Source organism: Coregonus lavaretus (assembly GCF_964263955.1).
Source record: "Coregonus lavaretus genome assembly, contig: HAP1_SCAFFOLD_430, whole genome shotgun sequence".
NCBI classification, from domain to species: domain Eukaryota; kingdom Metazoa; phylum Chordata; class Actinopteri; order Salmoniformes; family Salmonidae; genus Coregonus; species Coregonus lavaretus.
This window is the reverse complement of record NW_028166829.1, coordinates 367,193-384,568: the sequence shown is the minus strand read 5'-3', so window position 1 is coordinate 384,568 and position 17,376 is coordinate 367,193. Positions and strand designations below refer to the sequence as shown.

General features: G+C 40.8%; 1 long non-coding RNA gene across 1 annotated transcript; it reads left to right on the top strand.

Moving 5' to 3' along the window:
- The first annotated feature begins 5,802 nt into the window (after positions 1–5,802).
- Positions 5,803–16,969, top strand: LOC311114239. The gene is made up of 3 exons (XR_014611085.1): positions 5,803–5,872; positions 9,509–9,755; positions 13,424–16,969. It is a non-coding gene; the product is annotated as an uncharacterized lncRNA (long non-coding RNA).
- The last annotated feature ends 407 nt before the right edge of the window (positions 16,970–17,376 follow it).

The window sequence follows — 17,376 nt, the reverse complement described above, 5'->3', positions numbered from 1 at the left end:
ATCTGGTCACAGTCTATACTACACTGGCCAGGCCTTGTATGGAATACGGTGGAGTGCTGTTAGTTGGATGCAGTAAAAAGCAGCAGGCCCAACTAGACAGGGTGCAGAGGAGGGCCTTGAGGATCATCTCCAGAGGTGGAGCAGTCCAACCACAGCTCCCGTCACTGCAGAGCAGGCGAGAACAGGCTGCAGTGCACCTGGTGAAGGACATGCACACTCTTGACCATCCACTGAATGACCTGCTCCCTCCAAGAAGAGGTAACTGCACCCCCAGGCTCCTGAGAAACAGCCACAAAATGTCCTGTATAACTGCCCGTACAAACCGCCTGCGAAACGCCACTCTACCCACTGCTATCAGACTGCATAATATCTCCAGCTCTTAAATGGTTTTCCCCAAAACTTTTTTTTTTAATCACATTTTAATATTTCAATTTCCATCATGAAAAATGTCCTGTAATGTTTCATGTGTTCTGTATTCTGCTTATGTCACGTATTGTGTTATGTACAGTGGGGGAAAAAAGTATTTAGTCAGCCACCAATTGTGCAAGTTCTTCCACTTAAACAGACGAGAGAGGCCTGTAATTTTCATCATAGGTACACGTCAACTATGACAGACAAATTGAGGAAAAAAAATCCAGAAAATCACATTGTAGGATTTTTAATGAATTTATTTGCAAATTATGGTGGAAAATAAGTATTTGGTCACCTACAAACAAGCACGTTTTTTGGCTCTCACAGACCTGTAACTTCTTCTTTATGAGGCTCCTCTGTCTTCCACTCGTTACCTGTATTAATGGCACCTGTTTGAACTTGTTATCAGTATAAAAGACACCTGTCCACAACCTAAAACAGTCACACTCCAAACTGGCCAAGACCAAAGAGCTGTCAAAGGACACCAGAAACAAAATTGTAGACCTGCACCAGGCTGGGAAGATTGAATCTGCAATAGGTAAGCAGCTTGGTTTGAAGAAATCAACTGTGGGAGCAATTATTAGGAAATGGAAGACATACAAGACCACTGATAATCTCCCTCGATCTGGGGCTCCACGCAAGATCTCACCCCGTGGGTCAAAATGATCACAAGAACGGTGAGCAAAAATCCCAGAACCACACAGGGGGACCTAGTGAATGACCTCCAGAGAGCTGGGACCAAAGTAACAAAGCCTACCATCAGTAACACACTACGCCGCCAGGGACTCAAATCCTGCAGTGCCAGATGTGTCCCCCTGCTTAAGCCAGTACATGTCCAGGCCCGTCTGAAGTTTGCTAGAGTGCATTTGGATGATCCAGAAGAGGATTGGGAGAATGTCATATGGTCAGATGAAACCAAAATAGAACTTTTTGGTAAAAACTCAACTCGTCGTGTTTGGAGGACAAAGAATGCTGAGTTGCATCCAAAGAACACCATACCTACTGTGAAGCATTGGGGTGGAAACATCATGCTTTGGGGCTGTTTTTCTGCAAAGGGACCAGGACGACTGATCCGTGTAAGGGAAATAATGAATGGGGCCATGTATCGTGAGATTTTGAGTGAAAACCTCCTTCCATCAGCAAGGGCATTGAAGATGAAACGTGGCTGGGTCTTTCAGCATGACAATGATCCCAAACACACCGCCCGGGCAACAAAGGAGTGGCTTCGTAAGAAGCATTTCAAGGTCCTGGAGTGGCCTAGCCAGTCTCCAGATCTCAACCCCAAAGAAAATCTTTGGAGGGAGTTGAAAGTCCGTGTTGCCCAGCGACAGCCCCAAAACATCACTGCTTTAGAGGAGATCTGCATGGAGGAATGGGCCAAAATACCAGCAACAGTGTGTGAAAACCTTGTGAAGACTTACAGAAAACGTTTGACCTGTGTCATTGCCAACAAAGGGTATATAAGAAAGTATTGAATAACTTTTGTTATTGACCAAATACTTATTTTCCACCATAATTTGCAAATAAAGTCATAAAAAATCCTACAATGTGATTTTCTGGATTTTTTTTTCTCATTTTGTCTGTCATAGTTGACGTGTACCTATGATGAAAATTACAGGCCTCTCTCATATTTTTAAGTGGGAGAACTTGCACAATTGGTGGCTGACTAAATACTTTTTTCCCCCACTGTATTTAACAGGTAGCCTGGCGGTTAAGAGTGTTGGGCCAGTAACTGAAAGGTCGCTGGTTTGAATCCTAAGCCAACTAGGTCAAATCTGTCATTGGGCCCTTGAGGCAATTAACCTATAAGTCGCTCTAGATAAGAGCATCTGCTAAATTACAAATATGTAATGAAAAATCCTGTTTGTACATGAATTTGTGCTGGGCAACTTCTTCTCTTGTGCATAAATATAACAAAGTGTTTTAAAGTGAAATAGTGTCTATACAGTGCATTCTGAAAGTATTCAGACCCCTTGACTTTTAACAAAACAATACGTTAGCCTTGTTGTAAAATAGATGTAAAAACATATTTTGTTTTATCCCTCATCAATCTACACACAATACCCCATAATGACAAAGTGAAAACAGGTTTAGACATTTTTGCAAATGTATTAGAAATAAACATATTGTGTTATGTATTTTAAAATGAGTGTTTTGCAGTTATTAGTCATGTAAATTCTGCATTTCTTCAGTTTTATCGGTGAGCAAGAATAAATCAACTCAAACTCAAAAGGGTTGCAACTCAATATTAGGAAGGTGTTCCTAATGTTTTGTGGACTCAGTGTATATCAAATAAAGATGTGTGATGATCAGTTTTCAGCATTAGTTTGGGTGGATTATTTTATGTTACTAAACATATTTTGTTTAATGATGAACAGGCTATGAATCGACTACTTGTGTTTATTAAATTGTATTTTAATACTAGATTAATTATTTTAGTCATTGATGATGAATGTATTTGAATAACTGTATTGAGTTTCTCTATATTACTACTGGACGACTCAGATTAAGTCTGAGGCCGGTAACATCAACAGTGAGGACAAACCCAACCTGCCTCTCTCCTTCCACACTGAGTCCAAACCTACAGTCACTGGGTCCTGATTGACAGTCGATCCCAGTTTGCACCGCAGGTACCAGAGATGGCATCAGTGAAGCTGGATTTATTTGAGCTGTTCTTGCAATAATATGGACTTGGTCTTTTACCAAATAGGCCTATCTTCTGTAAACCACCCCTACCTTGTCACAACACAACTGATTGGCCCAAGCGCATTAAGAAATTCCACAAATTAACTTTTAACACGGCACACCTGTTAATTGAAATACATTCCAGATGACTACCTCATGAAACTGGTTGAGAGAATGCCAAGAGTGTGCAAAGCTGTCTTCAAGGCATAGGTTGCTTACTTTGATGAATTTCAAATATAAAATATATATTTTGATTTGTTTAACACTTTTTTGGTTACTACATGATTCCATATGTTTTATTTGATAGTTGTGATGTCTTCACTATTATTCTACCATGTAGAAAATAGTAAAAATAAAGAAAATCCCTGGAATGAGTAGGTGTTCTAAAACGTTTGACAAGTACTGTATGTGAATTTGGGAAAATCTGCTATAGGTTAAGTACCGGCACCTCAAATATCTAGTGCTTGAGCTCCTGTTCCTCTTATAGAATATTAGCTCAACAGTATTGTGGAGCTCCTGCACCTAAATATAAACAGTACCGGCACCTATTTCAGTCCAAGTCAAGCACTGAATTAGATAATGTAACAAGAAGAAATGTAGTATATTTTTAGAGAATAAAGAAAGTGCCAGAACTGTCAAGACCAACTTTTGTGTGTGTTTCTCATTATTACTACAGGACGACTATAATTAAATCTGAGGCCCGGTAACATTTAAATTTACATTTTACATTTTAGTCATTTAGCAGACGCTCTTATCCAGAGCAACTTACAGGAGCAATTAGGGTTAAGTGCCTTGCTCAAGGGCACATTTACGTCATTTAGCAGACGCTCTTATCCAGAGCGACTTAGGAATTGGTGCATTCACCCTATAGCCAGTGGGATAACCACTTTACAATTTTTTTTGGGGGGGGGTGGGTAGAAGGATTACTTTATCCATCAATAGTGAGGACAAACCCAGCCTGCCTCTCTCCTTCCACACTGAGTCCAAACCTACAGTCACTGGGTCCTGATTGTGACAGTGGAGCCCAGTTTACTGCAGGATCCAGAGATGGCATCAGTGAAGCCGGAAGACTGCAGTCAAACACTGGAGTTGAATGTCAACATTAAAGATGAAGAAGAGGAGGAGAAGATTGGCACATTCAATACCGCCTTACACACACTTGCCTGCATCTAGCTTATCTATGGTGTAATCATTAGTCCAACAGTTGCAAACAATAGTTTCTATTGAACAAATTCAGGTATGTTTATCCCCGTTTCATTCCATTTACTTCCGTTTAAGATATGTTTTTCAACAGAATCGGCGGAATGAATACACCCTGAACACACGCAAACAGTTCAATTTCAGAGCCAAACAGTTTGTTGTATTCCTTCTTGCATCTAAACGCTCTCCTCTCACCTTTTCCCTTCACTTGTGAATAACACAAAAACCTTTCCAAGCCAAACCATCATATCATAACCGCTACACAAAGCCTATATCATTGTCACCATGTTAGCTAAAGTAATGTCATTGTCAACATAGCTAATAGAACTAACATGTTAGTAAACCTGCTACAATCATGCAGCACAGTGTACTGTCAGTAAGCAGTTTAGCAGTTACACCGGCAGGCCCCGGTGGCAATAAATTAGTAAAACCAAAAGCTTACCTTGACTTGGAAGAGTTCCAGTGTTAGATAGTCATAGCCAGCTAGCTAACATAGCATCCCTCTGTTTGAGCCGGGTGTTTGAGTAGGCTAAACTAGCCAGCTAGCTAACATAGCATCCCTCTGTTTGAGCCGGGTGTTTGAGTAGGCTAAACTAGCCAGCTAGCTAACATAGCATCCCTCTGTTTGAGCCGGGTGTTTGAGTAGGCTAAACTAGCCAGCTGCATTTGCTAGCTAGTAAGTGAAACTGAACAAAAATGACAAAATATCTCTCTCGCTCCTCCTTCATTTTTGAAGAAATTCATTTGTTCAAAACTGTTAAACTATTGTCTTTCTCTCTCTTTGAGTCAACTACTCGCCACATTTTATGCACTGCAGTGCTAGCTAGCTGTAGCTTATGCTTTCAGTACTAGATTCATTCTCTGATCCTTTGATTTGGTGGACAACATGTCAGTTCATGCTGCAAAAGCTCTTATAGGTTGGAGGATGTCCTGCGGAAGCTGTCATAATTACTGTGTTAGTCTATGGAAGGGGGTGAGGACCATGAGCCTCCTAGGTTTTGTATTGAAGTCAATGTACTCAGAGGAGGACGGAAGCTAGCTGTCATCCGGCTACACCATGGTGCTACCCTACAGAGTTCTGTTGAGGCTATTGTAGACCTTCATTGCAAAACAGTGTGTTTTAATCAATTATTTGGTGACATATTAATATATATTTATAGTTTTATCTAAAAACAAAAACTTTTTAAATGATTCACTATTTTAATTTTTTTAATGAAATTACCTGAGGAGGATGGCCTGTGTAGGGATGTGATTTGGATTGGACTGTGACTTTTTTAAATGTGTTTATTTTGTGTGATGTAGTTTGTCCCCCTTTTCCTCAATGGACATAAAAAAATTTATCCAGGATACTAACCGAACAGTAGCTGGCGGCATACACATTACGTGAAAGTCATTATACTAAATAATAATAAGAAGAGGTAGTTAGTCCATCAGTCCAATAGATGTCGATGTTGCACTGTGGTAGTGGGGGAACAGGAAGTTCCGGATTGGCGCGCCCTATTATTCAGAATAAAGAATGCGCCAGACGTGCTGTCAAGACGACAACTTTGTGTCTGTTTCAAATGTATTACTAGAGGTATGTAATAGCACGTTTAAACTTTATAATGTCGAAAGAACATGTCATAACATGCTAGTTAACAAATACGTCAAGGTATTATCCCATTTGGTAAAGTTATGTGTTATTTTTGTGTCAAACCGAATGAGTGAAAGAACGTGATAAAAAAAAAAAGTCACATAGCTAGAGATTTGGTATTTGTCTGAGTGAATGTAAATACTTTCGTCAATGTAAATACTTTAGTCAATGTAATTTAATAAAGGATCAATTTGAGATTAATGTGTTCGTTTGACATGTTATTGGTTTTGTGTAAAAATGTAATCTTACGAGCTGTTAAAATGGCGTCGTCCATTTTGATGTTCGTTTAATGTCCACGTAGAAGATAATGCCCCCTATCAGATATTTATGTAGTTGGTGCAGTATATTATTTTACTGTAGTAAATATACATTGGGTGGTCGGGGTTGTCCGAGCCCTGAATACTGATTGTCTGAAAGCTGTGGTATATCAGACGTACACCACAGGTATGACTAAATATATATATATATATTTTCTACTGTTCTACATATGTTGGTAACCAGTTTATAATAGCAATTAGGCGACTGAGGCAATGCATCGTGCCTAACAGCCCTTAGCCGTGGTATATTGACCATATACCACACTTCCTCTGGCCTTATTGCATAAATATACATGAGTTCTAACTTGGATAAGTATTTATTAGCTTACAATGGTACAATTTATGCTTCCCGCATATAACCACGAAGACGGCCGGAAAGGCCCTAAAACAAGATCGTAAACGGTGAGCCTGCTGTAGCCTACAGTCCATGGTAAACTGGTGCGCATCAAGTTGGACTATACGTTTTAGTATTTGATTTGGAGAACCTCAAACTCAACTTTTAGAACAATATTACAGTATTATAAAAATGTATTTATGAGTTTGTAATTTGTGAATGTTTTCTGGGGGTGCTCTAAGTTACTATTATATGTGTTTAAAGTATTGAGAAATAGCTGCTACATGCCCTTTAACAGACTTCAGTGCAGTAGCTCTCTAAATCCCTTCTCCGTATGTAGAGTTTTAAGCCATTACATTTGTCCACATTTGGCACTGTGTAAACTACAATTCCGATGCTCTGTTTTAACATTGAGAAACGTCAATACTCATCACTTTCACAAACATACAGTGAGGGAAAAAAGTATTCGATCCCCTGCTGATTTTGTACGTTTGCCCACTGACAAAGAAATGATCAGTCTAATTTTAATGGTAGGTTTATTTGAACAGTGGGAGACAGAATAACAATTCCAGAAAAACGCATGTCAAAAATGTTATAAATTGGGAAATAAGTATTTGACCCCCTCTCAATCAGAAATACTTCTGGCTGCCAGGTGTCTTTTATACAGGTAACGAGCTGAGATTAGGAGCACACTCTTAAAGGGAGTGCTCCTAATCTCAGCTTGTTACCTGTATAAAAGACACCTGTCCACAGAAGCAAATCAATCAATCAGATTCCAAACTCTCCACCATGGCCAAGACCAGAGAGCTCTCCAAGGATGTCAGGGACAATATTGTAGACCTACACAAGGCTGGAATGGGCTACAAGACCATCGGCAAGCAGCTTGGTGAGAAGGTGACAACAGTTGGTGCGATTATTCGCAAATGGAAGAAACACAAAATAACTGTCAATCTCCCTCGGCCTGGGGCTCCATGCAAGTTGTCACCTCGTGGAGTTGTAATGATCATGAGAACGGTGAGGAATCAGCCCAGAACTGCACGGAAGGGTCTTGTCAATGATCTCAAGGCAGCTGGGACCATAGTCACCAAGAAAACAATTGGTAACACACTACGCTGTGAAGGACTGAAATCCTGCAGCGCCCGCAAGGTCCCCCTGCTCAAGAAAGCACATATACAGGGCCGTCTGAAGTTTGTCAATGAACATCTGAATGATTCAGAGGAGAACTGGGTGAAAGTGTTGTGGTCAGATGAGACCAAAATGGAGCTCTTTGGCATTACATTTAAATTTTTGTCATTTAGCAGACGCTCTTATCCAGAGCGACTTACAGTTAGTATCAACTCAACTTGCCGTGTTTGGAGGAGGAGGAATGCTGCCTATGACCCCAAGAACATCATCCCCACCGTCAAACATGGAGGTGGAAACATTATGCTTTGGGGGTGTTTTTCTGCTAAGGGGACAGGACAACTTCACCTCATCAAAGGGACGATGGACGGGGCCATGTACCATCAAATCTTGGGTGAGAACCTCCTTCCCTCAGCCAGGGCATTGAAAATTGGTCGTGGATGGGTATTCCAGCATGACAATGACCCAAAACACACGGCCAAGGCAACAAAGGAGTGGCTCAAGAAGAAGCACATTAAGGTCCTGGAGTGGCCTAGTCAGTCTCCAGACCTTAATCCCATAGAAAATCTGTGGATTGAGCTGATGGTTCGAGTTGCCAAACGTCAGCCTCGAAACCTTAATGACTGGGAGAAGATCTGCAAAGAGGAGTGGAACAAAATCCCTCCTGAGATGTGTGCAAACCTGGTGGCCAACTACAAGAAATGTCTGACCTCTGTGATTGCCAACAAAAACGTACCACAAGCGATGCGTGTTAATGTTGAGGCTCTTAACAAAACTCCCCCGGTCAGAAGATACTATCATCAAGAGGCACTAAACCAGTTAGCGTCTATGAATGGGGTAGCAGTGCAGGTGCATGAGAGAGAGACAATTTCACGGTCGCACTACTGTTTTGAAGTTGAATGTAATGTTTATCAGTTTTCTACATGTGTAGCAATATTCAGACACGTTCAGTTGTTTCTATCTTTATCTATAATTGTTACTATGGTGTGAACAGGAAATACAATTGGCAGTGGTGTAAAGTAACTAAGTAGTCCTGTGTGGCTCAGTTAGTAGAGCATGGCGCTTGCAACGCCAGGGTTGTGGGTTCGATTCCCACTGGGGACCAGTATGAAAAATGTGTGCACTCACTACTGTAAGTCACTCTGGATAAGAGCGTCTGCTAAATGACTGAAATGTAAAAGTAAAAAGGCTTTGAAGTACTACTGAAGTTGTTTTTGGGGTATTTGTACTTTACTATTTATATTTTCTGTCAACTTTTACTCCACTACATTCCTAAAGAAAAGTTGTACTTTTTACTCCCATACATTTTCCCTGACACCCAAAAGTACTCGTTACATTTCGAATGCTCAGGCAGGACAGCAATATGGTCCAATTCACTCACCTATCGATATCACGCATTGTCACCCCTACTGCCCCTGATCTGGCGGACTCACTAAACACAAATACTGCGTTTGTAAATGACGTTTGAGTGTTGGAGTGTGTCCCTGGCCGTCCGTGAATATTATTATTTTTGAGTGAAAAAATACAGTGAAGATAAGGTTATTAAGGAAAATAGCTCATAGTGCTGCTTAAAACAAACTGAAACATTGTCCTAAATAGTTTTTGAGTCATTTATTCATTTCTGCAGTTGCTTTGTGTAATTTTTGTGCACTTGTCTATTGTGAATGAATGTTATTTTGTCAGTGTTTAGCTACCTGATCTGTTGAAATTAGGTAATTGAACAAGAAGAAATATAATATATTTTTTGAGGATAAAGAAAGTTCCAGAACCGTCAAGACTGTTGTCTGTTTCTCTTTATTACTACAGGCCGACTAGGATTAAGTCTGAGGCCTGTAACATCAACAGTGAGGACAAACCCAGCCTGCCTCTCTCCTTCCACACTGAGTCCAAACCTACAGTCACTGGGTCCTGATTGACAGTCGAGTCCAGTTTGCACCGCAGGCACCAGAGATGGCATCAGTGAAGCTGGAAGACTGCAGTCAAACACTGGAGCTGAATGTCAACATTAAAGATGAAGAAGAGGATGAGAAGATTGGGAAATCTGTTTCTCATGGTAAGAGCAGGTTAATTCCAACTTCCCACTGTGCATGAAAAGTTGCAGTAGAACTGTTTCATGATGAACTGTTTCAATGAGAAGGTAGATGTTATTTTATGCTACTGAGACTTGCATGGATGACACCAGTATAGTCTGTTTTGGAATGGGTGGCCAGTAATAAACTGGCCCTGAACATCTAAAACTAAGAGCACTGTATTTGGTACAAATCATTTCCTAAGTTCTAGACCTCAGCTGAATCTGGTATTGAATGATGTGGCTGTTGAACAAGTTGAGGAGACTAAATTACTTGGCATTACCTTAGATTGTAAACTGTCATGGTCAAAACATATAGATTCAATGGTTGTAAAGATGGGGAGAGGTCTGTCTGTAATAGATGCTCTGCTTTTTTGACACCACACTCCAAAAAGCAAGTTCTGCAGGCTCTAGATTTGTCTTATCTTGATTATTGTCCAGTCGTGTGGTTAAGTGCTGTAAGGAAAGACCTAGTTAAGTTAATAAGTATGTAGGTTATTGTCACGAGAATTGTTATCTCAATGGTTGAAGTCAAACACTTCTTAAATCTTTGAATAATTCCCGAGGTGTAAATCTCTAGTTTAAATAAATTAAACAATGACCCAATTCTGCAATGGTCAGCCTTTTATTCATTGAGAGCGCTCTGCCCTCTCAAGTTCAGAGTCCATCTTTTATACACACACATCAGAGTAAAAGTCCCACCCCGCTTTAGGCGGGCTGTATTTTTCCACTGTACACATATAAATCATTATCATATCCTGCAACATGTTTCATAATCTCTTCCAAGCCTAACGGTTTCCTCCCCTCCCTAAATTGGGAGGCCTATTTCCTTATCTTGGTTTCACAGTTGTCACAAGTTGTCAAGCCTAACAGTTCTCCTTCTCCTTTGTTGTCTGGCCTAACTCCTACTCATATTGCTAAATAGTAACACAATGTCATAATCTTTATTTGTCCTACGCACACACATTATTAGATTATAGTCTCATGATTCTAACACATTCCACAAAGTGGAGTGTAATAATTAGTCATTACCAAATTCTTCTATCAGTTATAGGTTAAGAACTTTTGTGAAAGAGCACAGTTTGAAAGATATGACATACAGACGCAAACCGGATGGACATCATGAAAATGATCAGAGAGGTTGAGGAGTAAAAACAAACAAAATAGAACTATTGTAAAATTGACTGTGTCCATAAAATGTATATAGTATGTATAAGCTGGAAGTAGAGGCCTAAGTGTTGTTGTTCACTAGTTTACTCCAATTAGGGGAGGGGTGGTGGGGTTGGAAAGTAATAAAGGAACATTTTATTTTTTTAAAGGATATGTGTATACAGTGAGGGAAAAAAGGATTTGATCCCCTGCTGATTTTGTACGTTTGACACTGACAAAGACAAGATCAGTCTGTAATTTTAATGGTAGGTTTATTTGAACAGTGAGAGACAGAATAACAACAAAAAAATCCAGAAGAACGCATGTCAAAAATATTATCAATTGATTTGCATTTTAATGAGGGAAATAAGTATTTGACCCCTCTGCAAAACATGACTTAGTACTTGGTGGCAAAACTCTTGTTGGCAATCACAGAGGTCAGACGTTTCTTGTAGTTGGCTACCAGGTTTGCACACATCTCAGGAGGGATTTTGTCCCACTCCTCTTTGCAGATCTTCTCCAAGTCATTAAGGTTTTGAGGCTGACGTTTGGCAACTCGAACCTTCAGCTCCCTCCACAGATTTTCTATGGGATTAAGGTCTGGAGACTGGCTAGGCCACTCCAGGACCTTAATGTGCTTCTTCTTGAGCCACTCCTTTGTTGCCTTGGCCGTGTGTTTTGGGTTATTGTCATGCTGGAATACCCATCCACGACCCATTTTCAATGCCCTGGCTGAGGGAAGGAGGTTCTCACCCAAGATTTGACGGTACATGGCCCCGTCCATCGTCCCTTTGATGCGATGAAGTTGTCCTGTCCCCTTAGCAGAAAAACACCCCCAAAGCATAATGTTTCCACCTCCGTGTTTGACGGTGGGGATGGTGTTATTGGGGGTCATAGGCAGCATTCCTCCTCCTCCAAACACGGCGAGTTGAGTTGATGCCAAAGAGCTTGATTTTGGTCTCATTTGACCACAACACTTTCACCCAGTTCTCCTCTGAATCATTCAGATGTTCATTGGCAAACTTCAGACGGGCCTGTATATGTGCTTTCTTGAGCAGGGGGACCTTGCGGGCACTGCAGGATTTCAGTTCTTCGCGGCGTAGTGTGTTACCAATTGTTTTCTTGGTGACTATGGTCCCAGCTGCCTTGAGATCATTGACAAGATCCTCCTGCGTAGTTCTGGGCTGATTCCTCACCGTTCTCATGATCATTGCAACTCCACGAGGTGAAATCTTGCATTGAGCCCCAGGCCGAGGGAGATTGACAGTTCTTTTGTGTTTCTTCCATTTGCGAATAATCGCACCAACTGTTGACACCTTCTCACCAAGCTGCTTGGCGATGGTCTTGTAGCCCATTCCAGCCTTGTTTAGGTCTACAATCTTGTCCCTGACATCCTTGGAGAGCTCTTTGGTCTTGGCCATGGTGGAGAATTTGGAATCTGATTGATTGATTGCTTCTGTGGACAGGTGTCTTTTATACAGGTAACAAGCTGAGATTAGGAGCACTCCCTTTAAGAGTGTGCTCCTAATCTCAGCTCGTTACCTGTATAAAAGACACCTGGGAGCCAGAAATCTTTCTGATTGAGAGGGGGTCAAATACTTATTTTCCTCATTAAAATGCAAAATCAATTTATAAAATTTTTGCGTTTTTCTGGATTTTTTTTGTTGTTATTCTGTCTCTCACTGTTCAAATAAACCTACCATTAAAATTATAGACTGATCATTTCTTTGTCAGTGGGCAAACGTACAAAATCAGCAGGGGATCAAATACTTTTTTCCCTCACTGTATGAGTCCCGGACTGGAACCCCTACATAGATACTAAACAGATGTTGAACTGAAAAATGTATCGTTAATTCCCTGCGTTGTATATTTATCTTGGAATACTCTTACACACTGTATATAGGCTACTGTATCAATCATTCATTTGTTCATGTCATCACACAGCATGCAAGTCATTGAAATGCAATCAAGCATTTTTGGTTTTAAAATAACAAAGCAACCCTTGAATAATTAGCGTAAACAATAAATAAACTGTTCCATTTCGGAAATTGCATTCAGGGATCAATGTAACTGTTTTTAGTCTTTGCTGTAATAAAGGCTTAACAATAAAACATTACAACAGACTCTCTGGTACGCTTATCATTTATTTACTATTTAGTTTGCTTCAACCTGTCAGACAAGCTCAGTGCATATGGTGGATTTGATTACCTGAATGTGCGTATATTCTTCAGCTTTTGTATTTGATTTGATTAAAACACACCATTCACCCTCTGAATGGCACACATACACAATCCATGTCTCAATTGTCTCAAGGCTTAAAAGTCCTTCATTAATATGTCTCCTCCACTTCATCTACACTGATTTGAAGTGGATTTAACAAGTGGCATCAATGAGGGATCATAGCTGTCACCTGGTCAGTCTATGTCATGGAAAGAGTTAATAATGTTTTGTCCACTCAGTGCATATCACACCAATTGACTTTTTCTTTTATGTTGTTGACACAGGTGACCCTATTGAAACATTCTCTACATCCAGAGAGCAACAGCAGGAAGATCACAGAGCTAAGAGGTCTCACCACTGCCCACATTGTGAGGAGATTTTCCCAATTCTATCAAAGTTAAAAATACACCTAAAAATACACACAGGAGAGAATCTGTATTCCTGCACTGACTGTGGGAAAAGCTTCACAACGTCACGGGGTCTGACAGTTCATCAGAGAGTGCACACAGGAAAGAAGCCTTACTCCTGCTTTGACTGTGGGAAGATTTTCTCTCGACTGGGCCACTTAAAAACACATGAAAGTATACACACAGGAGAGAAGCCTTACTCCTGCTCTGACTGTGGGGCAAGTTTCTCTAAACTGGGCACCTTAAAACAACATGAACGTATACATACAGGAGAAAAGCCTTACTCCTGCTCTGACTGTGTAAAATGCTTCACAAGATCAACTGAGCTAAAAGTTCATCAGAGAACACACACAGGAGAGAAGCCTTGCTCCTGCTCTGATTGTGGGAAGAGTTTCTTTCGACTGGGCAACTTAAAAACACACGAACGTATACACACGGGAGAGAAGCCTTACTCCTGCTCTGACTGTGGGGCAGGTTTCTCTCAACTGGGCACCTTAAAACAACATGAACGTATACACACAGGAGAGAAGCCTTACTCCTGCTCTGACTGTGGGGCAAGTTTCTCTCAACTGGGCACCTTAAAACAACATGAACGTATACATACAGGAGAAAAGCCATACTCCTGCTCTGACTGTGTAAAATGCTTCACAACATCAACTGAGCTAAAAGTTCATCAGAGAACACACACGGGAGAGAAGCCTTACTCCTGCTCTGACTGTGGAAAGATTTTCTCACGACTGGACCACTTAAAAACACATGAACGTATACACACAGGAGAGAAGCCTTACTCCTGCTCTGACTGTGGGGCAAGTTTCTCTAAACTGGGCACCTTAAAACAACATAAACCTATACATACAGGAGAAAAGCCTTACTCCTGCTCTGACTGTGTAAAATGCTTCACTAGATCAGCTGAGCTAAAACTTCATCAGCGAACACACACAGGAGAGAAGCCTTACTCCTGCTCAGATTGTGGGAAGATTTTCTCTAAACTGGGCAACTTAAAAAGACATGAACGTATACACACAGGAGAGAAGCCTTACTCCTGCTCTGACTGTGGGGCAAGTTTCTCTCAACTGGGCACCTTAAAACAACATGAACGTATACACACAGGAGAGAAGCCTTACTCCTGCTCTGACTGTGGGGCAAGTTTCTCTCAACTGGGCACCTTAAAACAACATGAACGTATACACACGGGAGAGAAGCCTTACTCCTGCTCTGACTGTGGGGCAAGTTTCTCTCAACTGGGCAACTTAAAACAACATGAACGTATACACACGGGAGAGAAGCCTTACTCATGCTCTGACTGTGTAAAATGCTTCACAACATCAGCTGAGCTAAAAGTTCACCAGAGAACACACACAGGAGAGAAGCCTTACTTCTGCTCTTAATATGATATCAGTGGGCTAAGGAATTAAAACACTGGACACTGGAGATTTTGAAAAACATTGCCTGGTCTGATGAATCCCGGTTCCTGCTGTTTCATGCAGACGGGAGGACTAAGGTATGGAGGAAACCCCGAGTACATGCATCCATGCCGTGTGTCAGCATTGCAGGATGGTGGTGGGGGGTGTGTTTTTATGGCACATATTGGGCCCCTTGATCAAATTAGAGCAACGTTTGAATGCCACAGGATATCTAAACATCATTGCCAATCAGGTGCATCCCTTCATGGCAGCAGTGTATCCATCTGCAAATATATTTCTTTCAGCAGGATTATGCCCCATGCAACAAGGCTTGTCCAGGAATGGTTCCAAGAACATGACACTATAGTGACCAAAAGAACATGATTAGGGGTGTAACGATTCGTTTTAACAACGATTCGATTCGTATCACGATTCGTGGTTGTCGATACGATTCAAGGACGATATTGGTTCATTTAGAACGATACGATCCGAAACGATTCAGTGACTTGAAATCGATTCAGTAACCTTTTAGCCAAAAATTCAACCAGTGTGACTGAAATAAATACCTGGTAACCAGTTGCATTTTAATGGCTGGCAATAGTCTTGCTATTTTTAACAGTGTTTCATGCCTCCATGCAGGCCATCTGGTATTATGAAACTTACCCATACCTACGTTGACAGCAGCCCCGTCTGTGCAACTTTGTTGTCCAGTCATCCAAGCCTGTGTCCTGGAAAAGTCTCACGAGTCCGTCTGTTATGGCCTGTGCGGTTCGGTCAGCACCCAATTCAATCAGTCCAATAAAGTCCGAAGTAAACTCTCCGTTGCTGGACACAATGTAAACTATTTCCTGCTCAGTTTTTGTGATGTCCTCAGATCCATCAAAAAGCATTCAGTAAAGGAACATCCTCAGAATAGGAAGACATGGGACGTGCGTGTTTAGCTTTATGCATTTATTCTCGGCTAGCTTTTAGCAATGGCTTGCGCCACATTCGTGTGCTCCTTGCTCTTTTCATGTTTGTCAAATAAAGGATTGTTGAAATTCTTTGAGCCTTTATAAAATGCACCTGTTTTGTCTGCTAGATGTGGATTTGAGCGGCAAATCTTGCACCACATTTCTTCGGCTCTGGCTCCAGTTGGCGTTTCTTTGTAGGTGGCGAAACGCCAAAAAGGCTGCTTAATGTCTGTTGCTTTTTGGACATCCCTGACAGTAGTTGACAAGCAACATGTCATGTGTAAGGTTAGATGAGAAGATCGGTCAAGTACGCAAAGGCGCGTAGTAATTTGTCGCGCTTGCGTATCTGCGTACCAGTTATGTGCACCCCTGCATATAAAGTCTGACGTGCTTAAATCCAATGGGTTATTTCCTAGTATCGATACAATCGATTTATTACATTTTAAAACGATATTAGATCGATATATGTTGTCCAAAAGGCCAACTCGCCGCGCACAGATCGATGTAGTTGAATCATATGAATATAAATCGATACATCGATGTAGTCGATGAATCATTACACCCCTAAACATGATAGTACCATGGTATTTATTTCATGGTACTACCATGTCAGGAACACACCATGGTAGTTGCACCAGTACCATGGTATTTTCCTGACATGGTAGTACCATGGTATTCTTTAGAAACATAGAGAGAAGATACGGCCAGATCTGTCATAATTTAAATGTATTGTCGGAAGGGCTGTGGTCACCATTCATGTAATACATTAAATATATGCATCAGACGGTATTGGGGAGCTATTTCATAGGGTTTTCAAAGGTACATTATTTTCCCATTTCAATCTTATACCAACCAGATTTAATTTACAATATATGGGGGTCGGCAACTATGTTTACTTTTGAAACTCAAGTATATTTAAAACCAAATACTTTTAGACTTTTACTCAAGTAGTATTTTACTGGGTGACTTTCACTTTTACTTAAGTCATTTTCTATTAAGGTATCTTTACTTTTAATCAAGTATGACTATTGGGTACTTTTTCCACCCCTGCCTACCTGTTCTATTAAAATATATTCATCATATTTCTCCAATGCCAAACCAGTGTGTCTTGTTTGCATCGAAACTGTGGCTGTGTATGAATCTAAGCATGGTACTTTCAGAAGTAGATTTTCCACCCCAGACATGAGGCCGAAGTCCGACGCAGAAAGGAAGGTAGGTCTAAGGAGTGAACACCCCGTGTGTTTTACAGTGGAGATTTTAGCATGTAAATATTTTATTATTATTATTTAACCTTTATTTAACTAGGCAGACTAGCTAAAATTCTGTTACAAATGGTTTTAGTAGTCCGACATAGTCTAAATCCAGATGATTGACAGTCTGCTACTTCAGGTCTAAATAGGGGTATAATCTATACCTTGTGACAATGTAGGACTACTGAAACCATTGTTAGACAGACTTTTTGTGAGCCTTTAAG